The following is a 24314-nucleotide window of genomic DNA, read 5'->3' as shown; positions in this document are numbered from 1 at the left end:
TCTAACTCCATTTTAGATTTCTGCATTTTTCTCACATGTTGTATTGCCTCTTTAAGTGACAATAGCATTTATTTTGAGTCAGTGTCAATGACTGGCTGGCCTGAGGTAGGAAAAGCATGCAGTTTATCCTCATGGGGATTTCCTTCAGTCATTTGTCAGTGTCATTGTACGTTTCACTTACATGTTCCTCTGTAGAAGAAATTCTTCTTTTTTGTCTGACAGGGCTTTTAGACCTTTCATTTTTATTGTATTGTACCTCATGTTCTTTCCTCTCATCTCCTGTACAGGCAGACTGCCAGTTGTTGCGCTTGTGTGAGGAGGAGCTGGCGCCATCTTGTTTTTTTTGGATTCCCAGGCCAGGACGTTTAGTTTAGTCTGTTTATGGAGCCCTATCTAGGAATTTTGTCCCTCCTCATGTTCCTCAGTCCCCCCAGAGGCTGTGGTTACTTCCGGGTCCGATTTTGGTAGCATCTAGTGGCTATTAGAAGCCTCTGAACACAGAGCTCAGTTAGAATGCAGCCATTGAGCTCTGCTGCCAGCCATGCCCCCAACACTGTGATTTTTTTAGTCCACCCTGACAACTGTTTCATCTCTAGAGTGTAGTTATGTAGTCTCTTGGTGCCCTTTGAGCTGAAATTTGGCTAACTTTGTACACAATACAGTGTGGTATTAAAAATAGGATTACAACCTATGCTATGCACTTGTTTTGACACTGTTTGCAATTTGAATGAAGATTGTATCATTAGTGGTATTTCTTTCAAAGCATATACTTTGAGGCAGATATTAGCTATATTGTCCCTGATACTTCTGGTGCTCAATTATGGTCTATCACTGCTACACAAACAATTGTCTTTGAAAAAATTACTTAATACAGCTTTTTTTTTTCTTTTGGATAACAACCATATTGAGTTTCTGTTGCTATAATGTATGTAAGTCAATACATGTTGTAAAATAAACTAAATTGCTACACGTATAAAGTATGCAATGCCACAATACAGTGTCACCGATGCTTCTGAGAATTGTATTGTTCTGTGAAACCACATACAACTTTAAGGCATCTCCTGAACATGTAATTTAAGGAGTTTTTGTATTTCCAAGAACCTTTCTTCATTATACAAAAAATTTAAAAGCAGCTTTTTCATTGGTAAAGCTTTTTTGCTTCTGTACATATTCTATGGGCAACAAGACAACTCTCCATGCAATTTGCTTGGCCATCTCTTCACTATTAACCCAGAAAATAGCCATTACTGATTTCTAAGATTCAACTCAATGAGGATCAAATTGGGGATCAGAACTGCAAAATGTTAGAAAACCTGCATCAAGCAAAATTCTGGTACATTCAGCTCATTCGTAATAACCAATCACGTATGTAGATAAGCAATGAATTATGTGATGAAATAACATATAAATAAATTGTCTGTTGCTGCAAAAAAAACTCCCTTCTCAGAGCTCTACCAGAGTCACCTGCACTTTTTCCAGCTCTTTATGGTGTAAATTTTCCACAATACAGTTCCTGGTGCCCGTGTTAGCTGTCAGCATGACCAAGCATTGTCATATGGGAGTAATGAACAAAGAAAATAATGCAGCACCTTCAAATGTAAAATATTATAAACATAACCCTTTCATGACTAAGACCTATTTCTGACATTTGGTGTTTACAAGTTAAAATCCATATTTTTTGCTAGAAAATGACTTAGAGCCCCCAAACATTATACATATATTTATAGCAGAGAATCTAGAGAATAAAATGGCGATTGTTGCAATATTTTATGTAACACAGTGTTTGTGCAGCAGTGTTTTAAATGCAACTTTTTAGGAAAAGGGACACTTTCATGGATTAAAAAAAAAAAAAGCAACAGTAAAGTTAGCCCAATTTTTTTGTATAATGTGAAAGATGATGTTACGCCGTGTAAATAGATGCCAAACATGTCACACTTTATAATTGCACGCACTTGTGGAATGACGACAAACTACAGTACCTAAAAATCTCCATAGGTGACGATTTCAATTTTTTTATGGATTACCAGGTTAGAGTTACAGAGGAGGCCTAGTGCTGGAATTATCACTCTCACTCTGACGATCGCGGTGATACCTCACATGTGTAATTTGAACACCGTTTACATATGACCCCAGAAGTCGGAAGAAGAGGCGGCCACGGCGACAGAAGACGGGGCCACAGCTAGTAAAAGAGCTGGGAGAAGAAAGCGGAGGCCCGGCAAGAAGAACCGAAGAGGGGGACAAGACCCCCGAAGTTGGAAGAAGTCCCCCGGGCGGCGACAAAAAAGAAAGCCGGGCTCCTCCGCTAGTAAAAGAGCGGAAGATAGTGGAGAAGTCCGGCGAGAAGACCCCCCAAGACGGAAGAAGACCCCCAGAGCTGTGCAATAAATTATTTTAAAACCTTGTGCTGTGTTTTATTTAAATTATTTTCCCCAGGTGAATGGGTAGGGGTACATTGTACCCCATACTCATTCACATAGGGTGGAGGGGGCGGTATTATCAAAGGGGGCTCCCAGGTTCTGATAATCCTGCAGATCCCGACAACCAACGGCCAGGGTTGTCGGGAAGAGGCTCTTGTCCTCATCAACATGAGGACAAGGTGCTTTGGGGTGGTGGGCCGCAGGACCCCCTTACCCAAAGCACCCCCCCATGTTGAGGGCACGCGTCCTGGTACGGCTCAGGAGGGGGGGTGCTCACTCGTCCCCACCCCCTTTCCTGACCGGCTGGGCTGCGTGCTCTGATTAGGGTCTGATATGGACCTTGGGGGGGACCCCCATGCCATTTTTTCAGCGTAGGGCTTCCCCTTTAAGTCCATACCAGGTGACGGGGCCAGCAAGGTGTCAATCTCGCCGCTGAAGGCAGTGACATTGACTTCCTTCGCTAGTCCCGTCTACCTGGAGCTACGTTCAAAATGAACAGACTTTCCTCCGTGTGTGGGCAAGTCCGTTCATTTCAAAAGTCTGGTGGACTAGCGCACAGACGGCCGGATTGTCCGTCGACTGCCGAGTCCGGTGGACAATTTTGAGTCAAAACTTCTTTCTAAGTCCGAAAAAAAAAGTCCGCTGGAGCCCACACAAGGGCGGATTGTCCGGAGGACTCTAGTCCAGATAGTCCGATCGTGTATACGGGGCATAATAGGTACTCTTTATGGAGGGATCGGGGGTCTAAATAGGTTTACAATCAGGAGGCTTAAATTAAGAAGTTTTCGGCTTCATTCCAGTCTGTCCCTAGCCGCCCTAGCCGCCAGAAGTGGCGGATGTTCGATCGGGTCTCCTGTGCCACCGGAAGAGCGGCGAGAGGTGGCGGGAGAAGGGGACGTCCCCTCCCTCCCTGCTTTTAGCCACATCGGTTGTTATCTCTGGATAGCTGATCGTCTGCTTTAAACAACAGTACTGGGATGATGCCTGCAGCTGTAGGCATCCTCCCGGTATAACCCCCGAAAGCTTAGTACGCACATCTGCATACGCTTGGCAGGAACAAAGCATGTGCTATAAACACAGCATTCATGATGTGCAAAAAATAATCGTCAATATTCAAAAATGATAATAAAAAAAAATCTGTGTTAATAAAGTCCAATGCATGCATATTTACACAATTATATTTATTATCTGTTTTGAATATTGTGAATGCTTTTTGCACCTTCTGAATCCTGTGTTTATAGTAAATGCGTAAACCCAGATAGCAAGGATAACTTGCCACAAATTTGTGGCAGTGTTAAATTCTAAGTTGGTTAACTTGCTGCACATTTTCACTGGCAAGTTGTATACTAGCAGAGCACTTGGAGCACAAGTTCTAGTTGACACCTTTACAATTTGTAGAAAATCTGCGTGGCAAGCCTTTAGCAGGAGCAAAGAGCAATGATGAGTCTACAGCAAGAGCTCTGCAAGTCTACATCATAAAAATTCAGCTATCCCACAAGGAGATTGGGGGGAGTGGATTTGTGTTGGAAGGGAAATTTGGGCGTCGGGGGTAAGTATTGTTCTAGGAGGGGAAAATTGGAGGGTACTAAGAGTGGTGATTTAGGGAGATTTGTGTCGGGAGAGGGGATTTGAGGTGAATTTGTTAAGGGGGGGCATTTGAAGTGGAGGAGAAGATGTATACAAGGAGGGAACATTTTTAGGATATTTATGCTGAGAGGGGGAATTTCAGCAGGGAGTGGATTTGTATTTGGAGGAGGGGGGGGGGTTATGCTTTGGGGGTGAGCATGCAGATTAGTACTTTGTGTTTTTGTGGGGGTATTTTTGCTGACACATAATGCTTATACATCTTGGGGGGTTGGGCTTAGTTTGGCATGTGCGCCTTGGGCTCTAGATTACCTTGTCCCAGCACTGAGAATGACTATTGCACAACATAACTGAACCAGAACTTGCAGAAGACTTGCTGAATGTTTGCAAAGAAAGTTGATCTGGAGTCATGCAATGCAGACTTGCTGAAATTGTGTAACAAACTTGTGAAGCCTGGCAAGTCAAGCAATAGCTTAGCAGGTAACTTTCAAAAACTTGCAGCACAATTGCTTGCTATCTGGGAAGCTTGTCATATTCTATATTTGGATGTGCTGAATTATTTTCTTTGTTGGTTTGTTTGGGTAATGTATATTTACCTATTGCAAGCTGCCTATTTCTATACTTTAGCACTGACCTGCTTTTTATGCTTTCAGTGTGGGGGTAATGGTCATGGCTATTTATATGACCACCTATCATGGATGCAATTTTCTATAGGCTGACGTGTAAAAAAATAAGACATGCATTATAAGAGTGTGTAATTTCTTTCTTGTTTAAACATTTTATTTAAAAAATATAATACAGATTGCAGGGTTAAAGGAATGGTCATTCCCAAATTGCAAAGAGAGATAACAATAATGCATAAAAAATATAAAAAGGTGAAAATCAGGATGCAGCCCGCATGTTTAACAGAAGTTTGAGAATCAGCCATATAGGTGTGAACTGATATCATGATACATAGAAGATGAAGAACCTAATGTCGCGTACAGACGATCGGAATTTCCGACAACCAAACTGTGAATTTATTTCCAATGGATGTTGGCTGAAACTTGTCTTGCATACTCACGGTCGCACAAATGTTTTTGGAAATTCTGAACGGCAAGAACGCACCGATGTACAACATGTACGACGGGACTAGAAAAAGGAAGTTCAATAGCCAGTGCGGCTCTTCTGCTTGATTTCAAGCATGCGTGGAATTTTGTGCATCGAAATTGTGTACACACAATAGGAATTTCCGACAATGGATTTTGTTGTCAGAAAATTTGAGATTCAGCTCTTAAATTTTTGTTGTCGGAAATTCCAACAGAAAATGTCCGATGGAGCCTACATGCGGTCGGATTTTCCAACAACAAGCTCACATTGAACATTTGTTGCTGGAAATTCCAATCGTGTGTACGTGGCATAAGGATAAACAATGGAAGGTTATAGGTAATGGTTAGGTAGATGAGGACACACTTAGGTAGGAGTCTGCCGTCAGGTGTTTTAAGAGACCCTGGGATGTGAGGCCCACTAAGATGCCAAGGATCAAGGGGACATAATTCTCTGTATAACAGAGGCAAAGGGAAATGCCCTAAAGGGGAGATAGATCCAAAAAGGGACCTAGGAGAAGGGAGGAGGGAAGAGGGAAAAGATGGAGGAGGGGCAAGTGGGAGATAAGAAAGAGGACAGGGAAGAGTTGGAATGTTTCCATGGGGAAGGGGGGATAGAGGTAAGGGGGACAGAACTGGTGCCTACATGCAAGCTAAGCTAGGATGGGAGTAGGTTAGGGGAGAAGTAGTGAACTATTAAAATCAGGGTGGAGGAAGGACTTGACCCATGGCTGCCTCAGGCACTCATAATTTGTAACTTTGTTGAGGATTACAGCCTCGATCGTAGCAGGAATCATTGTTCTAGTGATTCTATTTTTAGTTTCCACTGAATTTAAGTGGGTTGATTTCCAGACCTTTGCGATTGTTTGCTTTGCCACAGAAGTAACCTGTATGAGTAGTTTTCTCAAGGTGTGTATGATTAATTAGGGCTACTGATGGGTCAGGATCCAGAGTATTTCCGACTAAGGTGGAGAGAATACCAAACATTTCACACCAGAAAGATTAAGCAATGGGGCTATTCCACCAAATGTGGAAGTGGGTGCCATTGTCTGAACAGCCCAAGAAACAGTTGGGAGAGTAGGATGGGAGGAATTTAGAGATCCGGGCAGGGACCAAGTACAAGCGCATTAGAACCTTGTAGTTGGATATAGAGGTCACTATGTTCTGAGAGGCTGATTTAGTGACAATCCCAATATCAGACCAATTCTTGACTTCCAGATGTAGGCCCAGGTCAGATTCCCAGTTTTCCACATAAAGAAGGGATGAGAAGGGAGGGGGATTTAATAGTTGTGTGTAAAGGAGTGAAATGAATCCTCTTGAATGGGGATCACTTTTGCAAATGCATTCAAATGTAGTCACATCAGGGAGGGAGGGATCTGCGCATAAGCACGGAGTCAAGAAATGTTCAGAGTTGTGAATTGGTGGGCTCACATGAGGTTAGATGAAGACCATTTATGAAAGAGAGTGTGTAGTTTTCCTTTGTCATTTCCATCTATATTTATGAGGCGCACTCTTACAAGAGACGTCATTTCAACAGGCTCCCTATGGGCATCCAAACATGCCTATTAGGCCATACTAGTTGGTTAACATCCAGGGTGAGTGTACATCTATGTGGGGCACCCAGTTTGAACACCATGGAACAGGAGATGTAAATGTAACCACCTCAATACAGTGCTGTTACACCCCCTTCCTGACCAGACCAATTTTCAGCTTTCAGCGCTCTCACAGTTTGAATGACAATTACTCAGTCATCCAACACTGTATCCATATGAAACTTGCGTCCTTTTTTCCACACAAATAGAGCTTTCTTTTAGTGGTATTTAATCAATAGTGGGTTTTTTATTTTTTGTGCTATAAATAAAATAAAACGTACATTTTGTGAAAAAAATGCCTTTTTCTTTGTTTCTGTCATAAATTTTTGCTAATTAGTAATTTTTCTTCATAAATTTTGGCCAAAATTTATACTGCTACATATCTTTGGTAAAAATAACCCACATTAGTATATATTATTTGGTCTTTGTGAAAGTTATAGAGTCTACAAACTATGGTGCCAATCACTGAAAATTGATCACTTCTGATCAGGCCTTCAGTACATCAGGTGTATCTCATTTCTTGAGACACTAACAAGTCAGGAAAGTACAAATACCCCCCAAATGACCCCTTTTTACAAAGTAGACATCCCAAGGTATTAAGTACCTTGGGATGTCTACTTTGTGAGTTTTTTTAAGTTGTCATTTTTTCCCACAATTCTTTGCAAAATGAAGATTTTTTTTTTTTTTTACTAAATTGTCATATTATCAGGTTATTTCTCACACACAACATATGCATACAACAAATTACACCCTAAAATACATTCTGCTACTCTTCCCGAGTACGGCGATACCACATGTGTGAGACTTTTACACAGCCTGGCCACATACAGAGCACCAACATTGATGTAGTACCTTCAGACGTTCTATGAGCAAAAATGACGCATCTCATTTCTCAACCACCTATTACACTTTTGAAGGCCCTGGAGTACCAGGACAATGGAATTTCCCATAAAAGACCCCATTTTGGAAAGCAAACACCCCAACGTATAATCTGTGAGGCATAATGAGTCTTTTGAATGGTTAATTTTTTTCCAGAAGTTTTTGGAATATGTGGAAAAAAATTAAAACGCATTTTTTTTTACACAAAAGTGTCAATTTATAAGATATTTCTAACACATAGCATGTATATAGCAAAAATTACACCCCAAAATACATTCTGCTACTCTTCCCGAGTACGGCGATACCACATGTGTGAGACTTTTACACAGCCTGGCCACATACAGAGCACTCACATTGAAGTAGTACCTTCAGACGTTCTACGAGCAAAAATGACGCATCTCATTTCTCAACCACCTATTACACTTTTGAAGGCCCTGGAGTACCAGGACAATGGAATTTCCCATAAAATTACCCCATTTTGGAAAGCAAACACCCCAACGTATAATCTGTGAGGCATAATGAGTCTTTTGAATGGTTAATTTTTTTCCAGAAGTTTTTGGAATATGTGGAAAAAAATTAAAACACATTTTTTATTTTTACACAAAATTGTCAATTTATAAGATATTTCTAACACATAGCATGTATATAGCAAAAATTACACCCCAAAATACATTCTGCTACTCCTCCCAAGTATGGCAATACTACATGTGTAGGACTTTTACACAGCCTGGCCACATAGAGAGGCCGAACATTGAAGTAGTACGTTCAGGCGTTCTAGGAGCATAAATGACACATCTCATTTCATTCCTACCCACCACACTTTTGAAGGTCCTGGACCACCAGGACAGTGAAATTACCCACAAAATGACCCCATTTTGGAAAGCAAACACCCCAACGTATATTCTATGAGACATGGGCTGCAAATAGGTACTCGGGTACTCTTATGGGCTGGAGATAGGTACCCGGGTACTCTGATGGCCTGGTGACAGGTACTCTGGTACTCTGATGGCCTGGTGACAGGTACTCGGGTACTCTGATGGCCTGGTGACAGGTACTCGGGTACTCTGATGGCCTGGTGACAAGTACTCAGGTACTCTGATGGCCTGGTGACAGGTACTCTGATGGTTTGGTGACTGTTATTTGGGTACTCTGAAGGGCGGTGACAGGTACTCATATGGACTGTGACAGGTACTCGGGTACTCAGATGAACTGTGACAGGTACTTGGGTACTCAGATGAACTGTGACAGGTACTCGGGTACACAGGTGGACTGTGACAGGTAATCGGGTACTCAGATGGGCTGTGACAGGTACTCGGGTACTCAGATGGGCTGTGACAGGTACTCGGGTACCCTGATGGACTGTGACAGGTACTCGGGTACCCTGATGGACTGTGACAGGTACTCGGTACTCTAATGGACTGTGACAGGTACTCGGTACTCTAATGGACTGTGACAGGTACTCGGTACTCTAATGGACTGTGACAGGTACTCGGATACCTTAATGGATTGTGACAGGTACTCGGTACTCTAATGGACTGTGACAGGTACTCGGTACTCTAATGGACTGTGACAGGTACTCGGTACTCTAATGGACTGTGACAGGTACTCGGGTACCCTGATGGACTGTGACAGGTACTCGGGTACTCAGATGGGCTGTGACAGGTACTCGGGTACCCTGATGGACTGTGACAGGTACTCGGTACTCTAATGGACTGTGACAGGTACTCGGTACTCTAATGGACTGTGACAGGTACTCGGGTACCCTAATGGACTGTGACAGGTACTCGGGTACTCAGATGGGCTGTGACAGATACTCGGGTACCCTGATGGACTGTGACAGGTACTCTAATGGACTGTGACAGATACTCGGTACTCTAATGGACTGTGACAGGTACTCGGGTACCCTGATGGACTGTGACAGGTACTCGGGTACTCAGATGGGCTGTGACAGATACTCGGGTACCCTGATGGACTGTGACAGGTACTCGGTACTCTAATGGACTGTGACAGGTACTCGGGTACCCTGATGGACCGTGACAGGTACTCGGGTACCCTGATGGACCGTGACAGGTACTCGGGTACCCTGTTCGGCTGTGACAGGTACTCGGGTACCCTGATGGGCCGTGGCAGGTACTCGGGTACCCTGATGGGCCGTGACAGGTACTCGGGTGTGCCGTGACAGGTACTCGGGTACTCTGGTGTGCCGTGACAGGTACTCGGGTACTCTGATGTGCCGTGACAGGTACTCGGGTACTCTGATGTGCCGTGACAGGTACTCGGGTACTCTGATGGGCTGGGACAGGTACTCGGGTACTCTGATGGGCTGTGACAGGTACTCGGGTACTCTGGTGGTCTGGGACAGGTACTTGGGTACTCTGATGGGCTGTGACAGGTACTCGGGTACTCTGATGGGCTGGGACAGGTACTCGGGTACTCTGATGGGCTGTGACAGGTACTCAAATACTCTGATGTACTGTGACAGGTACTCAAATACTCTGATGGACTGTGACAGGTACTCTGATGGACTGTGATTGACAGGTACTATGAGGGGTGGTGACAGGTCCTCTTTATTGGGGGGGGGCAGACAGGCAATCAGTGTGATTCGTGTACACTAGGCGGTAACGAGATGTTACCGCAATCTCCTCCTCACACACGATCGGTGTGTGAGGAGGAGAACAACCCGGTAACATCTCGTTACCGCGGTTTGTTTACATTTTAGTGATCGGCTGTGAAAGGATCACAGCCGATCACGTGGGTAAGCAGCCGGCCAATGGCTGTTTACCAGCGTCGGTGACGAGCAGTGTTCCCGGAGGAACACGCCGCCACCGACGTGCGCGCACAGCGCACTCACGATCGCGCGCATGCGCCGTGCACAGTCGGGGTGTGACCATCTGTGATCGGCCGTGACTTCATCACGGCCGATCACGTGGTAAACAGCCATAACGAATGACTGTTCACCCCCTTCGGTGGCGAGCGGTGTCTCCGTGACACGCCGCCACCGAAGAAACAGGGATGCGCACGCACGATCGCGCGCATTCCCTGTTTAAACGGGAGGCCGTCATATGACGGCCTCCCGCCACAATAAGTGCGCCGCCTGGCCGTCATTTGACAGCCGGCGGTCGGCATCTAGTTAAGCAAGAGCAATTCATTTCATCACCTAATGGGACTGTAAAGTATGCCTGTAAAGTTGGGCATCGTTCTCACGTTTTTAACAGTGCCACAGCAAAATTACATTTCTAAAGGAAAACATGTCATTTAAAACTACTTGGGGCTATAATGAATTGTTGGATCCTGGCAATATAGATACAAATACCAAAAATACAAAAATAAAATGGCGTTGATGCCCCCCTCCCCCCCAATCGATACCAGGCCCTTCAGGTCTGGTATGGATATTAAGGGGAACCCTGCATCCAAACTTTGAAAAAAATGGCGTGGGGTCCCCCAGGCACCCAGGCACTATATACTCTCAACAGCAGTATATATATATACTATACGGCCTGCCCCATATACTCTTCAGAAAATTGGGCCTTAGGTGTTAGTGGTACCAGAACATTGTAACCCCTCACAGATACTCTTGTTGGGTACAAGAATGGGCCCTGCTGTGAAATATTAGCTCAAAAATTTTAATTACATGCACCTGTTTTGTTTTGTAAAGAGCCTTTGCAGACATGGAGGCCCCATCTCACCAGGGGCCATTGACACTGGTTGGGCTGGGGATCAAAGACCTGATCATGAACATTTAGGAGGCTTCAGGGGTAGCCAATCAGGATTTGAGGCAACTCTGAACCAATGAACATTTAGGAGGCTTCAGGGCAGAGGCGTAACTAGAAATCACAGGGCCCCATAGCAAAATGTTGTTTGCCCCCCCCCCCCCCCCTGCAAACAGCCTCCCCACAAAAAAATGAACTAATGCCATTGAACAACAGATTACCACACTCATGTAGCACAGTACCCTGGCAACAGCTTATATTAATTTCGAACAACAAAGTATGCAGGATACTGTATACAGCCCCTGAAGGACACACATGCAAACCCCATCAGTAAAGACAGCCCCTACCTCAATGCAGACCCCCCAGGCAGTACAGACACCCCCCAGTACAGACACCCCCTCAGTACAGAAACCCCCCTAGTGCAGACCCCCCTCAGTGCAGGACCCCCCAGCAGTACAGACAACCACCGGGGTGCAGACCACCCACCTCAGTACAGACACCCCCCTCAGTGCAGGATCTCTACAGTGCAGACCCCCCAGCAGTGCAGACACCCCCTGAATACATACACTCCCCCTAGTGCAGACCCCCCATTAGTACAGACACCCCCACCTCAGTGCAAACCCTCCAGCAGTACAAACACCCCCTTAGTGCAGACCCCCTCAGTACAGACACCCCCACCTCAGTGCAGACCCTCCAGCAGTACAAACACCCCCTTAGTGCAGACCCCCTCAGTACAGACACCCCCATCGATGCAGACCCCCTATCAGTACAGAAACCCCCCACCTCAGTGCAGACCCCCATCAGTACAGACACCCCCAGCAGTGCAGACACCCCCCTTAGTACAGACACCCCCATTACAGACCCCCTCAGTGCAGACAACCCCCATCAGTACAGACCCCTCATCAGAACAGACAACCCCCACCTCAGTGCAGACCCCCAGCAGTAAGACACCCCCAGCAGTGCAGACACCCCCCCTTAGTACAGACACCCCCCATCATTACAGATCCCCCTCAATGCAGACACCCCCTCAATGCAGGACCCCCCAGCAGTACAGACACCCTCAGTACAGACCCCCCTCAGTAGTGCAGATTCCCCCTCAGTAGTGCAGACCACCCCTCAGTGCAGATTTCCCCTCAGTAGTGCAAACTCCCCCCGCAGTGCAGACTCCCCCTCAGTAGTGCATACTCGCCCTCAGCAGTACAGACCCCCTCAGTGCCGACTCACCCTCAGTAGTGCAGAGCCCACAGTGCAGACCCCTTCAGTAGTGCAGACCCCCTCAGTGCAGACTCCCTCCAGTGCAGACATACCCCCAGCTACAGACCCCCCAGCATTGCAGACACCTTCCTCAGTGCAGGACCCCCCAGCAGTGCAGACCCCCTTAGTACAGACCCCCCTCAGTAGTGCAGATTCCCCCTCAGTAGTGCAGACCACCCCTCAGTGCAGACTTCCCCTCAGTGCAGACTTCCCCTCAGTAGTGCAGATCCCCCCGCAGTGCAGACCCCCCCCCCCCACAGTGCAGACTCCCCCTCAGTAGTGCAGACTCCCCCTCAGCAGTACAGACCCCCCCTCTGTGCCAACTCCCCCTCAGTAGTGCAGAGCACCCAGTGCAGATCCCCCTCAGTAGTGCAGACCCCCCTCAGTAGTGCAGACCCCCCTCAGTAGTGCAGACCCCCCCTCCGTGCAGACCCCCCTCGGTAGTGCAGACTCCCCCAAAGTAATGCAGACCCCCTCAGTAGTGCAGGATCCCCCTCAGTAGTTCAGACCCCCTCAGTGCAGACCCCCTCTGTCTATCCTGTAAGAGAACAGGTGGTTTATAATAACAGTGGGAGATCCACTGGAAAGATGACACCTCACATGCCCTGGACTCCCTCGGAGATAAAGTGATTCCCGAGGGTTATCCCCCATCCAAGGACAGATCCCATTAAATTTGCCAAAGAGCTGCTGAATATCCAGGCAAGCTACAATGCAAACTGGGGTACAAAAGGGAAACCATTTTGCTTCAACTGACACAAATCCGGTCACTTCAAGAAGGAGTGTAGAGTTCCAAGACAAAGTAGGCCACCATGACATAAGAGGGGATCTGAAAGAGACCAAGTGATGGGGAGAGCTCCCGGTGTTACCTGTAATCTCGACAAAAGAGCAAGGTAGTGCTTACAAAATCAATTAAATAATTCTGTACTCCAAGCATGCATATATTTTCTTTTGTTATCCAAGTTTGTGCTAATCATTCTTGAGATAACAAAAGTAGAATAAAAAAGAAAAAGTCCACGGGGCAGATTTAACTAAAGAGTTCGGGAAAATCTCCAGGCTTACTTCAAGGACTATCGTCACGACAAGGAAAATATTGTTCTGACAAGTTGTGAAAAGCAGCAACGGTGACAAGGGCAGTACCTGCCAACCCAATCACGGTCCAGAGGGTCGCTACCTCTAGAGGATCAACCTATAAAAGGTTGGGAAATCAGATCAGGGTCCAAGCATCCACAAGGATGGGTTAAATATGGGCCCTAGGATATTTGTGATTGGGATTGTTGGATGGAGAAGAGGTTTTCTAAGAAAGGTTAAACTTAAAGTTTGGTAGGATCTGTACCGTGCTCATCACACAGAGATGAGCACAGCCATATGACTTCAGTTGCCCAGTCAGATACAGGCGATAACAGAGCAACAGATTTGCATTCAGGGGGACATCCTCCACATCTAAGGTATGTACCAACAATGTTCCATCCCTGGTTTTCTGCAAGAATAAATCCCTGGAAGGTAAGAGGTTTTTTTTGTTTAATTTACCCAATTTCTTGTCAACAGCCAGCTACTAATTCAGTTGTAGCCATTGAACATTCTCAGTCATCTAAAACAAAGCCGTTTGTTAAGAGATATTGTAATGACACTTATTTGGGGTGTTTGGTCACATGGCGAGGTTCTGTCTATTGCGTTCCAGTGAAAAAGTCGGTAAATATAACCCATATAGGACCACAAGACATGATTTTGAAGTGTACTCTGCACGCTTCGCCACGTGACCTAGGTGTAGGAAATATGGACCACCTAGGTCATGGGTCCCATTCCAAAATCCTGAGAATGCATCCATACAAGCTGAGAAGGGGCTAATGAAATTAAAGAATTACAACCTTACAAAACAGATGGGTTTAAAAAGAAGTACCGGCTATTATAGAAAACATGCTGATATTTGTGATGTCTAGAGTTTGTCTTTAACCTAGCCAATTGTGTGAGTGTGTGTGTATGGAATAAGGAATATATGTTGTGTCATCTAAATCTGTAGGCTGCTGTCAGGAAAGGTTCCCTCCGCTGGTAATATCGATCATTTGGCGTGCAGTACTGAGATCCACCAGCAGGTGTTTCCTGGCAGTTTGGAACTGTCAGAAGAGCTTTTCCCTGCTGCAATTGTGTCATCTCTGGTCCGCATTACTGGCGTCCACCAGCGGAGGGATCCTGGCAGTGTGGAGCAGGTATTACCTTCTGCATTCAGGCGTCACATGACTGATAGCAGCCATTGTATAAATACCTGGCAAGTGCACACACACCTTGCCCTGGTATTGTCCTTGTGCCCTGACCTGATACCTGGATACCTGGATACCTGGATACCTGGATACCTGGATACCTGGATACCTGGATACCTGGATACCTGGATACCTGGATACCTGGATACCTGGATACCTGGATACCTGGATACCTGGATACCTGGATACCTGATCCCGATCCTTGTTTCCTGCATCCTGCTTCCTGAACCTGTTGCAACCTGATCCCTTTCTCCTTGTCCCCCCATCTGCTGACCTCCTATTTATGACCCTGGCCTGGCTTGACTACGATTCTGGTACTCCCTTTTGCTACATATGCTGGTTGTTTGTTTATCTTCACTGTCTGGTTGTTTGGTTTGTTCACTCAGTTTCTATTGGTGGTGTGTTCACATTTATATACATTTACTCTAATAAACTTACTTTCACATATTTATGTCTGGTTCACTCTGTCGCAGTCACATAGTTCTGGTCACTTCTAGTTCATGACAACTGCTGACAACCCACCCAAATGACCCCCTTGTTTCTAAACCAGGTCTGTGAGTGGAAAACAAACTGTATTGACATGCAAATGTCCTGAGCCAAGATAATTATCTGTAATAGAGATCTGAAAGGTGCATTTAATAAAATGTGTTTGTTTTCCTGAGAGACAGTTCTGGGAGAGGTTTGTGGTGAGGTATTATGATTTGTTGATAAATGGTACCACTAAAAGGTTTATTATGTGTTGCAAATTTTTTTTCTCAACCATGGTGAAATGGTGAATACATTTTTTTGGGGGAAATTAATGGTATATCATAAAACTATCCACATGGAAGGGTAATCAAAGTTGAGCTCAACCATTTTTGGGTATTTAAAAAAAAAAGTGCAGTTCGAAAACAAAGACTTTCTTTATGGAATGTAATATAATGTATGTTTGTCTTTCATATGCTAATGTCTTGTTTCAGGTATATAACCTTTGGTTTATTTTTTTTCAAGGAGGAAAAATGTAATGTTTATTACTAAAATTTTATTGGTCTTTTATCCCTCAGATTCGATAATTGGGTTTTATGGCTTTCAGAACAAAAGGATATCACAGCCTCCATAGACATTTATTTTTTATTTTTTCTAGTTTCAGCACCATTATCTGGTTGTTGCTTTTATTTGTCAGCCCATTCGGCTGTGTTTTGGACTACCTAAGTGCGTGTTGTATGTTCTGAGCCAAGTCTGAAAAACCAGTGGCTATGCTGACTTTTGTGTAGACTTGTTTAAGACTGCTTAAGCCCCCTGCTGTTATTGTAATTACAGTAGGTGACCGTGATATTGTGTCAATCTCGACCACTTTTATTGGCGGGATTGACACCCTGCGAGCCCCGTCTCGGGAGCCAGAGCCGAGCTGGCTCACCTTGAGAAAAGGAAAAATGTGTTTTTCCTTTCCCAATGATCGACAAGCATTGCTGACATTGAGGCCGGGTTCACACTGATGCGGGGATCCGACCAGACACTGTGTTTGGTATGAATCTTGAGGGAGAACTCCATGCCAAATTTTAAATTAAAAAAACGGCATGGGTTCCCCTCCAAGGGCATACCAGGCCCTTAGGTCTGGCATGGATTTTAAGGGGAACCCCCTACGCTGAAAAAAACGCACAGGGTCCCCCAAAATCCATACCAGACCCTTATCCGAGCATGCAGCCCAGCTGCACAGGAAAGGGGGGTGGGGATGAGCGAGCGTCCCCCCCTCCTGAACTGTACTAGGCCGTATGCCCTTAACATGGGAGGTGGGTGCTTTGGGGAAGGGGGCGCCCTGCGGCCCCCCCACCCCAAAGCACCATGTCCTTATGTTAATGAGGACAAGAGCCTCTTCCCGAGAACCCTGGCAGTTGGTTGTCGGGGTCTGCGGGCGGGGGGCTTATCGAAATCCTGGAGCATCCTTTAATAAGGGGGTCCCCAGATCATCGAACCCCTACCCATTCACCTGGGAATAAAGTGTCAATAAAAAAACACACTAGACAGGTTTTCAAAGTAATTTATTAGGCAGCTCCAGGGGTCTTCTTCTGACTTCGGAGGTCTTCTTCCGCTTCTTCTTCACGCTCTCCGTTCTCTTCTCCTACTCTCCGCTTCTTCTCCGCGCTCTCCGGCCTATTCTTCCGCTCTCCGCTTCTTCTACCGGCTCCTCCTCTATCTTCTTCCAGCTCTTTTGCTAGCATTGGCCCGGTCTGCATCCTTCTTCCCTCTTCTTTTCTTCCAATGTTGACACAACGCTCTCTCCCGCTGTAATGCCGTACGCAAGGTTCTAGACCACTTATATAGGCATGGGGCGTGGCCACCAGGTGATGCCACACAGTAACCCGCCCCTTATGACGTCACAGTCCCGGGCATACTGGGATTGTGTCCTCATTAGGGGTGGGGTCAGCATGTGACATCACCTGGTGACCACGTCCCATGCCTATATAAGTGGTCGCGCACACGGCATTAGAGCGGGAGAGAGCGCAGTGTCAACATCGGAAGAAGAGAAGAGTGAAGAAGGATGCAGAAGACTGGGCCACTGCTAGCAAAAGAGCTGGAAGAAGATAGCAGAGGAGCCAGCAGAAGAACCGGAGATCGGGAGAAGAGGTCGGAGAGTGTGGAGAAGAACAGGAGAACACGGAGAAGAACTGAAGAGCGCAAAGGAGTCGGAAGAAGACCCCCGAAGTTGAAAGAAGACCCCTGGAGCTGCCTAATAAATGACTTTAAAGATGTACCCCATACTCAATCACATAGGGTGGGGGCCAGGATCTGGGACCCCCCTTTTTAAAGGGGGCTCCCAGATTCTGATAAGTCTCCCGCCTGCAGACCCCGACAACCAATGGCCAGGGTTGTCTGGAAGAGGCCCTTGTTCTCATCAACATGGGGACAAGGTGCTTTGGGGTGGGGGGGCTGCAGGGCTTCCCCTTCCCTAAAGCACCCACCCCCCATGTTGAGGGCCTATGGCCTGGTATGGTTCGGGGGGGGGGGGCGCTCGCTCGTCCCCACCCCCTTTCCTGACCAGCCGGGCTGTATGCTCAGATAATTGTCTGGTATGGATTTTGGGTGGACCCCCACGCCATTTTTTTGGCGTAGGGGGTTCCCCTTAAAGTCCATACCAGACCTAAGGACCTGATATGCCCCTGGAGGGGAACCCATGCCAGTTCTATTAGAGAAGCGACATTGACGCTTCTTTCTTGCGCTCGCTGCAATAGAAAAATGTGACATTTTCCAATTGCAGCCAGCGCAAGATGTACAGTACCCTATCGCTGAGAACCAGTGTGATGGGATCATGCTGGAAACACATTCTCATGGTCAGGTACTGTAGTTACACACCCAGCTAGTGCTTCTTTTCAAGTGAGGCACTTTGTCTTAGGCTCAACCCTCGTACACACGGTTGAAATTTCCAATCACCAAATCCATCGGATAATTTCCAACAGATTTTGTCTGATACTGGTGTTGCCTACACACAGTCGGACAAAGTTGTCAGAATTTCCTATCGTGAAGAGCACGGTGATGTAGACCGCGTACAATGGGACTATAAAGGGAAGCTCAGCACCAAGTGCGGCACCCTTTGGGCTCCTTCTGCTGATCTCATGTTTATCGCATGTTAGTAGAAGTTTGGTTAGAGATGATTCGCGCTTTTCAGACTTGTGCTTCAGATCGTTACTGCTCTACAGTTTGTGCTTGTCGCTGCATATCTGCTTATCAGTGCGTGTAGACAGTTCACATTTGTTTGTCATTGCGGCCTATATTTTATCTAGTACACTTTGATTTTCAGTGCTTATTGTCCACTCATTTCTGGTTTTCAGTTCATTCTTTCAGGCCTTGCTGTTTATCAGTGCCATGTTTCATATATGTACTCATCGTAGAGTTCGTGCTGTGCAGGGGCTTGGTGTTGGGCTTTTAGCCCAGTCCATGAACAGGGCGAGGAAGCGTTCATGGAGCAAGAATTGGTTTGCTTCTTGAAATCCGGGAGAATAATCATGATGATTTCAGGAATTATCTCTGGATAACGGACTGCGTTTTTCAACATCTGTTGGCTTTGCTGTCCCCTTATATCAGCAGGCAGGATAGCTGCATGCAGCAAGCCATTACTCCGGAGCAGAGGCTAGTTGTCACGTTGCGGTACTTGGCGACAGGGAGAAGTCTTCAGGACCTCAAGTTCTCCACAGGCATCTCCCCCAGGCTCTGGGGATCATTATTCCAGAGACCTGTTCTGCCATCATACAGGTCATTCAGAAGGACTATATTAAGGTAAGATTTCTCCTTTAACATCACATTCTATGTATTTCATGTTTGCTAATGTATTGTATTTCTTTCATCATTCCATAATTACCATGATTGCAATATGCTGTAATTGATATGCTGTGCCCCTTTGCCCTCATGCATGCTGGAAGCTTTTCAAGTTCCTTTTTTGTCCTTCATGCATTTTTGTCTTCACTATCCTCCCCAGCATGCTCTTTTGGGACCATACACCTCTAGCCTAGTCACTTAGCAATGTATTTTGTCAGCTCCATAGTATTGCTTTCCCCTAAACACCCCCTAAAATGTGTACAAATGTTATGTGTGTGCTTAAATTCATGCAGAGTGCCAGAGGTTTTTTTTTGGTTGTGTTACCCAATTAAATGGTAGAGAAGTGTGGGTTTGCTGTAGTTCATCTTGTGACAGGGAAACATTAAGTGCATTAGATTTATGAGGGTTAATGTGGAGTCCTGAGATATGGGCAAATTTATCTAAAATGTCTAGAAGATTAGGAGCAGAGATATGAGGATGGGTTAAGAAGATAAGTATATCGCCTGCGAAGAGACATATTTTATGCTGATGTCCACCTAATTCCACTCCTTTGATATTGGGATTATTTCTAATTAAATGAGCCAAGGGTTTGATAAATTTTCAATCTCATCAATATATTGCTGTGTGTGATTTTCTATTTCATCCACCCTCACCTCTAGTTCTTCTGTTCTTTGTCCCAATTCCCTTATTTCTCTGGTAAGCTTATCTGTTATGTGATCTGATGTTTGTTTTAATGCCTTCTTTAGCATTGTTTCAAATTGTATAAACGTGGTGGATTGATAAATATGAGTTTCCAGAATCAGATTCTCCTCCAGAGTTATGTGTATACAGACTGTCTGACAGGGATTTAGATGTGTGCTCTGAGGCAGGCTGTGAGGTGAGCTGTGAGGTAACTGATAGCACCTTATTACCTGATGGCCGTGTCGGTACCTCTTTAGAATTGCCCGTTTTTGATTAAAATTTTTGTCCTCTCAGGACCCTTTTTGTTTACCGAAGGGTTCCAGGTGTTAGGTGGCAGTGTTTGGAGCCGTTCGTAGCAACACTGTAGCTGATAATCCTCGGGTGTGTCTATTACAGGAGCGGAGCTCTAAGAAAGCACGACTGCTCTCTCAGGCATCCGCGCATTCCCTGCCTCAATACTTTCAAATGATACTATTTTAAGTTTTTTTTCTCCTATTATTATCTTGAAAGGTAATATCAGAATTTAAAAATGTGCTTCCATTTGTTCATTTTTTTTGTATTATGACACTTCTTACCTGTCCAGTGGGCTGCCAACAGTGTAAGTAAGGAGGGTCTGGCCAAAGTATCACACATTATTTATGCATTCAGCTCTTAATGAAGTGGAGAGGGTTACCTGTCCAAAACATCCCCCCCCCTAATATTTTGCAATGGGCCATCAGATGGGGGGGATGGGGGGGCACCTACTGTGTCTCTGCCATGTGCTGTCCCCACTGCACAGAAAGAGAAGGGGCGGGGAATAGACTAGAAAGAACATCAGGGGTGGGCGGAGTTTCACGCATGTGCACTGTATATAAAACACAACACGCGTGCGTCGTATGTACAATCTGTGAGCAGAGGAACTGAAGCGCCGATCGTTTGAATGAAGGTACTATTTTAACTTGGTACATCACTAGCCTATACTGCTTCTAGATTAAGGCCTATATTGAGACAAGATTAGGAGAGTTTAGCCTGACATTAGGGTTTGTCTTGTGTTGTGTCTTGCAGAGAATATGGATGGGTTCAATGACCATAGTTTCCTCCCCCTGTTCATTGACAAGTACAGGGAGCTGCCCTGTCTGTGGCAATCTAAACACCCCCATTACACCAACAAATTAAAGAGACAGGCAGAGATGGAGAAACTTCTGAAGTTGGTGAAGCCGGTGGTCCCCATTGCAGACATCAATTATTTAAGAACAAAAATTGGTAGCCTGAGGAGTATATATCTGAGGGAGCGCAAGAAGGTGCACGAGTCCATGAAATCTGGAGCTGCAGCAGATGAAGTTTATGTCCCCAGGCTGTGGTACTATGAGAGGCTGCAGTTTCTGTCAGACCAGACTGAGGTCAGGAAATCACTCTCCATTCTTCCTTCTACGCTTCGTTCAACCCCTGCTGAGGCTTCCAACACCCAACCTGGGCCTTCCAGTCAGGAAGGTGTGGAGGAGCCCAGCTTGAGCCAGGTATAGTATTGTTCTACATATTTTTGGAAAAAAAAATAATGATGTTAACTTGATTTTTGCTCACTAATTGCTGATTTTATAAAGTGTTTTACATATCAATAGACAGTAGTGGCCAAAATATTTGGGCCAAGAATGAAAAATGCTGGGTTCAGAATGATAGTCTTTTCTATTTGTTAACAATTTGCAACAGTCAAGAGCTGCAAATTGTGTGTGTTTGATGAACCAAAAACTAAAACGATGTCCCTTTTTCATACACAAGAAGACTTCAGCCAGGAGGAGGGCGTGGAATGTGGCAGCCAGGAGGAGGCAGGGGTAAGTGGCAGCGAAGATGTGGGCAGGCCTAGGAGCCTGCCGAAATCCCAGGTCCCTCCCCTCCGCCTTCCACCCAAAGGGCCAGAAAGGGGGGGGGGATGTGGAGGAGTCAGCACTCAGGCTAATTGGAGAGGCTTCTTCAGCCCTCAAAACCACCCCCACTTATCAAGAGGCCGTTGCCGCCTTGGCTGCATGCAAACTGCACCAAATGGAGGAGGGGCAGATGCCTCATGTGTGAGGAAATCATCGTGAAAACTTTAAATAAGGGGTTGTTGGGCCAAATTACACAAAAATACACTTGTGTGACTTGGACCATGCTCCTCCTTCTCCTCTTCCTCCTCCTTCTGTCACACCTCCAACACCACAACCACAGCCTGGAAGGAAGCGTGGAAGGAAGACCAGAGTGTGATGACCTGGGTTCAGTCTGGTCTGACAGAAGATGCAGGCTCTTGTATGACCACAGCCTGGGGACATAGATGTCATCTGCTGCTGTTCCTGATATGTTGGACTTCTGGACCAGACTGTTCTCCCTTAGATATGGACTCTTCAGGCCACCAATTTTTGCCTTTAAAAAATTGATGTCTGCCCTGGGGGCCAAAGGCTTTGCCAATTTCCCCAGTTTCTCCAGCGTTGCCTCCTTCTTTATTTGTTTATGACACCTAATAAAGTTTTTTTTTTGGTTCAAGAAATACTTGCCTATGTGTTTTACTTCAAAAAGGACAGTTTATTTGTGAGTAGGCAGGTACATTTCAAAAATACAAAGTCAAATTAACAAGGGGTACCATTACCAAACAACCTCCTCAAGATTAAAAAACAAAACGGTAAAATAAAAAAATAATAATGGTGTTGTGGTAAGTTGACACACAAAACACACCAAAAAAATTATGAAGATGAGAAAAATGTAAAAAAAGGAGATATTGATTAAAAAACCAACCACAAAATTTAAACAAAAAAAATGATTTGGGAGATCTGACAAATAAAAATATTCTATTCATGAAATCGGGAAAATAGAATAAAGAAATATGTTTTGGAGAAGTCTGTGTGAATATGAGCAGCAAAACAACTTCATCTTTCTAGAATTATAAAGAAAAAGAGAATGTGCTGCATTAAACAATTTTTAACATTGCAGCATGACGAATGTGCTATATCGATTACGAAAGCTAGTTTTACCTGACCAAGCGCTTCCGTCTCAGAATTTATTCTGAGCATGCATATCACCTTGTCCGTTGGACTAGGCTACAGATTATCGTAATTGACGCAATTGGATCATGTTGTTGGAAAATTTTATATCCAGCTCTCAAACTTTGTTGGTCAGAAGTTCAGACGGAAAAAGTCCGATGGAGCCCACACACGGTCGGATTTTCCGACAACATTTTACGTTGGAATTTCCACCCGTGTGTACAAGGCATACGTTAAGGTTAATGTCCCTAGCAATCTGTGTGTCCCGAGTGTATTTCAAGCCTGCTTCCTGCCCAGGGTCACCATGCCACTCTAGGTGCTCCTAGAGTTTCCTATTTGTCTGTTTTTACGTGGCTATTTGTTACCAATTACCTAATGAATATCTGTGTGTTTTAAAGGCACATTTTTCGGCTCATGTACCCGCTACTGTTCAGTGATCCTGGTGCCTCAATACTGAAAGGGATTTTTCTTTGTCCTTTGGCCAGTTGTGTTTGGTAGCAGCAGTTCCTCGAGCTGGATACACATTATGCAATTTTTGTTTTCCATTTCCTTTAGATTTTCCTGCAGGGCCTGCCGGATTGCATACAAGTTGAAAGTGTATAGGTCTGGCCTTGTATTGTATAGTTTTGGTTGAGTCTGGAGAAAAGTTGTGCAGGAAGATTGTATGGGGTGTTCCCAGCTCTTGGCTGTTCCAAGGGCCCTTAGTTCCGATATATGGCATGCCGTATTCTCCTCAGTTAATACCTATAGGTGTCTTTCCTGTCCTAGACTCCCCGCATACTTTAACTCGCTGTCTGTGTCCTGCATGCAAGGAAGACCAGCACCCCAGTGCCGTATTCTCCTTAGTTAATACCTATAGGTGTCTTTCCTGTCCTAGACTCCTCGTGTACCTTAACTAGCTGTCTGTGTCCTGCATGCAAGGAAGACCAGCATCCCAGTGCTACACTATGCCCCAGTCATTCATGTGATCCCTGTCTGAAGAGTGTAGGCAGGATAAAATTGTCTGATTACCGAATTGATAAAGCAGAGAAAAGATGTACAATCTCTATAAAGAATTGAATGTACCTGTTGGCAGGTGGTTTTCAGTCCAGGTATTCAGACTATGTCCCATACTTAGGAAAAAGAAAGGCTTAATGGAGACCGCCATTGGAGCTGAAGGTGGGGCACTATGGAGTTGGAGATACTCAGGACCACATTGGAAGGTCTTGTGCTACATATCAGGGAAGGGGTTAGGAAAGCCAACTTGCTCTGTCCAGCATCACTTTGCAAGGACAGACAGGTGACGGTAGTATCCAGGTTGCCTATGAGCCGTAATAGATTGGTGGCCTCAAAATCGAACTTGCACTGTTCTCATCCCTAATGGCAGGGATGGAGCATTGTGCAGATATTGTGCTCAATCTGGGTACTATCCTATCAGAATCTACTGTGTTACACCCTGGAGTCCATCTTGTTCTGATGGCTTGGGTCTGGACAGCCTCAGATGACTGGTACTGATGAGTGCTAGAGAAAGGAAGGTGTTATGCTATGGGAAAATGCAACAATGCTGGCACAGGAGGAGGATAATGTATAATGGCTGCCGG

This window comes from Lithobates pipiens, unplaced genomic scaffold, assembly GCF_037356315.1.
Source record: "Lithobates pipiens isolate NorthernLeopardFrog02 unplaced genomic scaffold, aLitPip1_a1.2 Scaffold_8, whole genome shotgun sequence".
NCBI classification, from domain to species: domain Eukaryota; kingdom Metazoa; phylum Chordata; class Amphibia; order Anura; family Ranidae; genus Lithobates; species Lithobates pipiens.
Note: the sequence above shows the minus strand (reverse complement) of the source record.